At 45.9% G+C, this 8,048-nt stretch overlaps 1 pseudogene; it reads left to right on the top strand.

Moving 5' to 3' along the window:
• Positions 1–6,714: 6,714 nt before the first annotated feature.
• LOC132513760 (melanoma-associated antigen B4-like) lies at positions 6,715–7,803 on the top strand (annotated as a pseudogene).
• Positions 7,804–8,048: the final 245 nt, after the last annotated feature.

The raw sequence follows: 8,048 nt of genomic DNA, 5'->3' as shown, positions 1-8,048 counted from the left end.
AGGTTACACAGGTTATTGCAATTGGCAATGCAGAAAGGTACTGGTGAAAGCCCTCTCTGCTGAGATGTACAGGGTACTTTTGGAAATTAGATGGAATCCTGTATTTGAAAGCATGTCTTACATAGTATGCACAAGAAAAACTTGGTGAATTTCAAGGTAAATTTGGCCTTCTCAGAAACTCCTCCAACTAACTAAGAGGGTTGTTGTCATAAGCAATTGCAGTAGTTGCTCTTTATTGAGCACATACTATACACCAGTTTATGGGAGACTGCAAACCTCATCCACATCCTGTCTTGCTCTCCTTGGGTTCCTGGGGAGATTATATTCCCAGTCCACTTGTAATTAGGAAGGGTCACCTCCAGACCAAGGCACGAGGGAGTCAGTACGGCACCTCTGTGCTTTCTCTTCCATTCAGCAGCAAACAGAGAGAGCCCGTGTTGAGGTGTGGAGCCACGCGACGTACATAGCCGGGACCTCGGAGTCATCTGTGAGAGGTGAGCCTCTGCCAACCTTCATCAGATTTTATGTGCACAAGAAACAGACTTTTGTTGTGTTAAGTCATTCAGATATCAGGTTTTCTCTGTTGCGTCAGTTAGCAGTTACTTAATCCGAGTGATACACAACTACTATTTCTTCTCTTAGGCTCATTTAAATGTTTTAATGACAGAGCTAATCATAGCATATATATTCTTCTTATAAAAACTTCTTACACACATAAATCACAATCTCCCCCCTTACAACATTGCTCGAAAATTCAGCCCCCTTTTCAAAAGTAACCACAATTAACTGTCTGGTGTGTGTCATTCTAAAGCTGATTTGAGGCTTCTTTGTACATAGATGTGCTACAAAAATATGTTGAATTTTTAACACACAGGGGCCACAGTGTACATATTGTTCTGTGACTTGCTCTTGTAACTTAATGGAAGTGATTGCAAGATCTTTCTGTGACAGCACTTATAAGACCCACCTCACGTTTTAAAACTGTCATCACCATTAGAAAAGGTCCCAGCCAGCCCTCTGGTCCTAAGCTACAGCGTGAAGTAGAGCCCCTCAGCCAACCTGTAGATCTGTGAGAACAAACAGTTGTTGTGTTACGATGCTACGTTTTGTGGCTCTACATTGGGCAGTGGAAGTTTACTAATAAGTACATTAAGGGCTAGCAGTTCATATTTTAATTTTTTATGTTCTTTGTCTTCCACAGGGAGCACATACTATTCCTAAAAATATTTTTAAGGTTAAGAAAAATAAACTTCAAAAGGCATGGGAAATTCTAATTTCAGACGTTAGGGAAGCCTTTAAAATGGGAAAAATAAGCAAATAATTTACAAAAGAAGAGTGAAGTGACGCATGATTATTTCTCCTACAGAATGAAAACAAAAAGATTACCTATAGACTATTCTCTCTCCAGCTGGTGGATTGATAAAGAGAAATTTTATATCAGAGGATAAGTTCCTGATAGTTCATGAGTTTCAACATAGTTCTGGAGCACGTTTGTCTCGCACCATCTAGAAAGGCGATATGTAGTACGTAAGAGCGTGAGATTCCTGAACCAGACACCTGGTCTTTCACTCCCAGCGCTACCATTTACTAGTTGTGTAATCTTGGGTAAATTCCGTAACCTCTTTGTGCCTCTTTGCTTGTCTGTAAAATTGTGATGGTAATAATACCTAACTATAAGATTATTTTGAGAATTAAGTGTAGGGCATTCAGCACGGTGCCCACGAATTCATAAGCGTTATATATGTGTTAACTATTATTTTATTATCAAAGCATTTTGCTGAGTTTTCATTGAAGGATTAATTGACATTTAATACAGGAAGAATATGGGCCCTATAGATAACCTTAACACTTAAAAACTACAGTGTAGAAATACTAACCTCTGAGAGGGAATCTGTCACCTCTGTAGTCCCTAAAGCACTATCGGATGATTTCCATTAATATTAATTAGGTCAATAAAAAGTATTAATGTTTAAATACAAGCCATGGTTATCAGAAAAACTTATTAGCCTTAATACTTCACTCCCCATTTGTATAGGATAAATGAGGTAACTCAAAAGAGAGAGAGTTTATGTTTTATCATTAGTAAATAGCTAAGCAGTGAAGAACTGAGGAACTCAGCTTTGACCACATCTTGGACTAAGTGAGATTTAAGGATTGTTTGGTATCCAAGGATACCTCTTAATGTAATTTCTATAAATCTGAGAAGAAAAGAGATTGTGATGATCTCATTTGAGAGTAATATGTGGAAGAAGGACCAGAATACATTGGAAATGCTGCCTAATCAAAGCATTGTTTTCATGTATATTTTATAGTTTTTAAGTGGTTTTTTTAGCTTAATGTTTTGTAGCTGGAACATTTTATGTCATAATTACTAGTCTCATCAGAGATTTCATTTTTATTTATACAAATATGTGGAATCTATGATTAGATGTGTGCATTTAGGCCAGTTGGACCTCCTTTATTTTACATCAATGTACTTTTGGAATTTGGAATTCTCCTTTTTCAAGTATAATGCATGTATATCTGGCACAGCTTCCTGCTTGACTCTATTGTTGTGCCTTATGTAAAATGACATTTAGTTTGCTTCTCATTGATTAGAATCAATAACATAAGTCATAATTATATCCTGGAATAATATGCATTTCTAGTCTGGCTGCACTGTAGGTGGTGGGATATGGCCTGGGAAGCTAATCATCCTTTATCATTTCTTTCCACTTGGGAGAGGACACCCAGAACGCTAAACAATCAACTTCTTAACTGAATATATAGGATAAAGTTGTTTATAAATTGGGGTCTCTTGTACTAAGGGGAAATATTGAGACCACTCTTTTTGCAAAACATAAATGGAGAACTAAGGCAAAGATAATTCAATCAGAATTTATGTCATCACCTCAAGATTTCAAGCCAAACCACAAGACTAGTACACTGAAATGTGTATATGTGTTGTGATGTCAATGTCCAATTCAAGTTAACTCTACATTTTATTGATCTGATGAGCACATTTGTTTGCTAAAGCCAAAAGACAATGCAGGTTCCCTGTCAGACTGTTATGATTGAGAGACCCCCTAAATTGTTTGGACTTATTGGCTTAATTATTCCACATTTGGGAATCCATGGAAGGGTCTCTGTTCTGGAACACTGATGCATGTGAGACTGTTGTGACTGTTCTCTCCTTTGCAAAATATTCTACTGCCTTGGCTTCTGTATTAGTCAAGATAAGCTAGGTTATGTTAGAGTGTCAAATTAATCCTGAAATCTCAGTGTTTTACCACAACAAAGGTTTATTTCTCAACCACACTACATGTTCAATGGTTATGGGAGAGGGAGGGGCATTTGGGGGTTTTCTCTGGGGCTTACCTATTCACTGAGGCAGGGGAGAGTGGGCAGAGAGTCTCTAAAGGGCTGTTCTTTCATTCAGCCAAACCCATCACTTCTTCTCCCATTTCATTGGCTGAAACCAGTCATAAATCCTCGGTTAGCCTCAAGGGGTCTGAAAAATGGAGTTTTCCATGTGCCTGAGAAGAAGGAATATAGAATTGGGTTTGGCGAGCACAGCACTGTCTGCTACAGTTTTTAAGACACTGCCCTGTCCTGGTTCTTCTACCTCTCAATCTGTTTTTTCTCTGCCTCCTCAATGGACTTCTTTTCCGTCACCCCTTGGGGAACTGGTGCTCCCCAAGTTACCATATCCGGTCCACTATTTTTTTCTCCCCACATCTATCCCCAGGTAACTTCATCCACTCCTCCAGTTCTAACTGTAAACTATCTGCTGCTAACTTCCAGATCTATTATCCCAAGCCCTGACCTACACAAAGCTTTAAACGTAAATCCAACGATGACTGATTCAAGGATATCTCAAACTCAATGTGAAAAAAGATAAACACATGATTTTTTTTCCCAACCTCATTCGTCCTCTTCCTGTATTCTTTGTCCCAGTTAGTGGCAGCATCGAATTTCCAAGTCTAGATTCCTCCCTATCATTCCCACCTCTTAATTTTGTACGCCATCTTAGCTAGGCTGTGCTGTTTAGTCAGTTATCAGTCTAGATGTCCACTGTGAAGTTATTTTTTAGATGCGATTAATAGTTACGTCTGTAGGCTTTGAGTAAAGCAGATTGCCACCCATAGTGTGACTGGGCCTCGTGCAATCAGTTGAGGGCCCCAAGACAAAGACTGAGGTTTCCTGAAGGAATTCAGCCTCAAGACTGCAACACAGGGACTTCCCTGGTGGTCCAGTGGCTAAGACTCCGTGCTCCCAATTCCGGGGGCCCCGGTTCGATCCCTGGTCAGGGAACTAGATCCCACATGCATGCTGCAACTAAGAGTTCCCATGCCGCGACTAAAGATCCCGCATGCCACAACGAGGACCCGGCGCAGCCAAAATAAATATATAAATATTAAAAAAAAAAAAGACTGCAACACAGAAACCCTGCCTGAGTTTCCAGTATGCCTGCCCTGCTATACAGACCTTGGACTCAAGACTGTAACATCTGAGTTTCTAACCTGCTGGCTTGCTCTATGAATTTTAGCGTCCTGACTTCCCCCAGCTAGGGCCTCGGGGAGGTGAGGGCTTGGTTCGGAGGCTGGAGGACTCGGGACCATAGCGGGGGGGTTCCAGGCTCTGATAGACGGCACCGGCAGGATGCAGGGACCGCTGACCCCTGACCATTGGGCGTACCCGCAGAGTCCCGCCCCTGCCGTCAGCCCTCGGAGACCCCACGCCGCGCCGGATGCGGCTCCCCCCCGACTTCCGCTTCGGAAGCGAGGAGCCCGACCGCGAGCCGCGGCGTTTGTTCGTCCGAGCGTGGGTTTTCGGGACTCGTCCGGAGCCACGGTGAGGACCTGAATGTAGCCTGAAGGGACCTTCCCTCCCCCCTCCCCCCATAGCAAAGGTGACCCACCTGCATCCCACCCCTGCGATCTTGTTCTTGGAGGCCCCAGCAGAGCTATCGGGCTGAATTCGGCCTAGGATGTCTCAGGCAGAAGGCCTTGGTCTGTGAGAGTAGCGCTGATTCTACAAATGGAGAAGGTCTAAGTCCTAGATGAGGGCCCTGAGTGCTAGTGAGCAGACCTCAACCCCCAAAGCGGGCCACAGTGAGCAGCGCCCCTGCTCTCAGCTCTAGGAGGCCCTAGCAAGGTAGACAGACGTTGAGTGACCTAAATTCCCCTCTAGTGACGAAGGGAAATGAGGGCTACCTCATGGCTCCCAAACTCAGGAGAGGAGGCTCCGGGCGGAGCTGGCAGGCTGTGGTGCCCCCTCATCTCCTCTGGAGATGGTCTCAGGGAGATGAGAGCCTTGGTCTAATGGAATAAGCCCAATTCCGCAAAGGGACCTAGTCCTCAACAGCATTCATGGTTATGACACCGAGTGGGGATGGGGGCCCCTCCCACAAGAAACGGGGCAGCATAAAGCACCAGCCCTGTTTTCAGGCTTGGGAGAATTGGGTATTTTGACATGAGTTGCATTCACTTATTCCCAGGACATCTCAGGGAGGTGAGAGACCAGGTCAAAGGGGGCAGCCTCGGGTTGGCAAGGGAGGATTTCAGGTTATGCCAGGTGTCATGGTGAGAACCTTGAGGACTGTGGGGATGTCCCACATGAAAGCATTCAGGCCACAAAGAATCCTCACTATTAGCATCCCTGGGAGACCTCAAGCATAGATGTCAGGCAGAAATGCCCATCAGTTCCCACTACAGGCTAACAGGGAAATAAGGGTCTTGGTCTGAGGAGAGTGGTCCCATGTCAGCAGAGGGAGAAATCTTAGACCCTATTAGGAGGCACATTTAGACCTTGAATTGGGATCTTGTGTGGGACCACAAGGACTTCAGCCTGCCTGCAACAGCTTTCATTCTTGGGAGACCACGTTTAGTTAGATACGGTCATCTTCACTTCCTCCTATTGGGACACAGGCTGGTTTCGCTCTTACTATCATATAGGCATCAATTCAGGCAAAAGTTGAGCTTCTCTACCAGGAGCCCAATTGAGGAACCTGAGTTAGGACTCAAAGTGTCCAGCCCAACCCTTGGATTTCAGCCCAAGAAATCTCTGGGAAGGACTGTCAGGTAGAGCGTCTGCTTCACTTCTTTATATCACGTCTAAGAGAGGTGAGGTCCTTAGTCTGAAGGTGCATCCACCAGTCAGCAAATGGAGAGTAGTGGTTCCAAGCCTTTAAAGGAGCCAAGGTGAGGACCTTGAATGATGATCGCAACGAACTCAGGATAGAAAGGACCCTACTGAGCTCGCAGCTCTGGTGTCCCCTGGCAGGGAGGTGGACTGAGGCACCCCTTCACTTCCTTCTGCTGGATCGCAGGGAGGTTTGAGGTGTCAGCTTAAGAGTAGCAGCGGGGAGGGTGCCCAGGCTCTGCAGAGACCTGACATGATAATATTGAAGATGAACCAAGAGGACCCCACTGCCAGCACCTGTTGTCACCTGAGTAAATCCAAGGCAGGGCTGATAGGATGTAGAGTAAAACTCTAAGGCCTCTGTGTTTCCTCTATGGGATTCTGGGAGGACAGGCTGACCGGGAAAACAGGAACCTTGTGGGTTCCCAGAGCAGTGCCCTCAAGGAAACTTGCAGAGGCAGCCTTTGATAAAGCCAAGGTGGAATCTCCCTACTTTAAGGTGCTCACGTCATCTCATTCTCCAGCCTCCAGGTGTCCAAATCACCTGTCATTGGCCCACACTCCTGTCTGCTGTCCCTGACCACAGCCACCATGCCTCGTGGTCAGAAGAGTAAGCGCCGTGCTCGTGAGGAACGCCGCCGTAACAGAGGTGAGACCCAAGGTCTTAATGCTCAGGCCACCACAGCAGGGGTAGGAGAGACCACTTCCTCCCCCGCTTCTGTTTCTCGGGGCACTCCCCCGAGCCCGCTGCTGCTGGCCCTCGCCAGGAGCCTCAGGGAGCCCCAGCCACGAGCTCTCGTGCTGCAGGGGTTTCATGCCCAGGATATGATGTACGTGCCAAGGGCCAAGTTGAGGAAAGTAAAAATTCCTCCCAGGCCTCAACCTCCAGGGATCCTGGAAAGGATCTTGTAACCAGGAAGGCAGGGATGTTGGTGCAGTTCATGCTGTGTAAATATAAGAGAAAGGAGCCCATTAAAAAGGGAGAAAAGCTGAAGATTGTCAACAAAAGGTATAGGGAGCACTTCCCCGAGATCCCCAGGAGAGCCTCCGAGTGCATGGAGCTGGTCTTTGGCCTAGAATTGAAGGAAGTCAAGCCCAACAGTCATTCCTATGCCCTTGTCGGCAAGCTAGATCTCACCGATGATGGGCGTCAGAGCAGTGGCGGGCGGTTTCGGAAGAATGGGCCCCTGATGCCTGTCCTCGGTGTGATCTTCTTGCATGGCGACCGCGCCTCTGAGGAGGAGATCTGGGAATCCCTGAATGTTTTTTTGTTTTTTTTTTTTTTTCCCTGAATGTTTTGGGTGTTTTTGATGGAAGGAGGCACTTCATCTTGGTGGAGCCCAGGAAGCTTATCACAGAAGATTTGGTGCAGGAAAGGTGCCTGAGTACCGCCAGGTGCCCAGCAGCGATCCGCCATGCTCTGAGTTCCTGTGGGGCCTGAGAGCCCGCTCTGAAACCAGCAAGATGAAAGTGCTGGAGGTTCTGGATGCGGAACCAGAACCGTATCTCCATGGATCTGGAGATCCACGATACGGTCCCCACTGCCTTCCCACCCCACAATGAAGAGGCTTTGAGAGATGAGGGAGAGAGAGCCCGAGCCAGGGCTGCAGCCAGGGCTGGCACTACTGCCACTGCCGTGCGCGTTCCAGGGCCACATCCAGCCTCTCCTCACACCCCTAGTGAGGTCTGAAGCCCACCCATTCTTCACTTTGTGGTTGGAAAAGCCTGTTAACCAGTGTTCCTGATATGCTTAAATAACTTGTTGACTTTTTTCCTGCATTTTTAATTGGTGTTCCTTTCAACAGAAAGTTTATTTAGATTCAGAATATAAGTATATGAATGACATGGATCACACACTTATTGCTGTTTGTCAGATTTAGGAGTAAGAATTCTGTTGTTTGAAATACAAATTGGAAATCCTTAAA

Source organism: Lagenorhynchus albirostris, chromosome X (genome assembly GCF_949774975.1).
Source record: "Lagenorhynchus albirostris chromosome X, mLagAlb1.1, whole genome shotgun sequence".
Lineage (NCBI taxonomy): Eukaryota > Metazoa > Chordata > Mammalia > Artiodactyla > Delphinidae > Lagenorhynchus > Lagenorhynchus albirostris.
The sequence above is the reverse complement of the archived record's forward strand: the minus strand, read 5'-3'. Positions and strand labels throughout refer to the sequence as shown.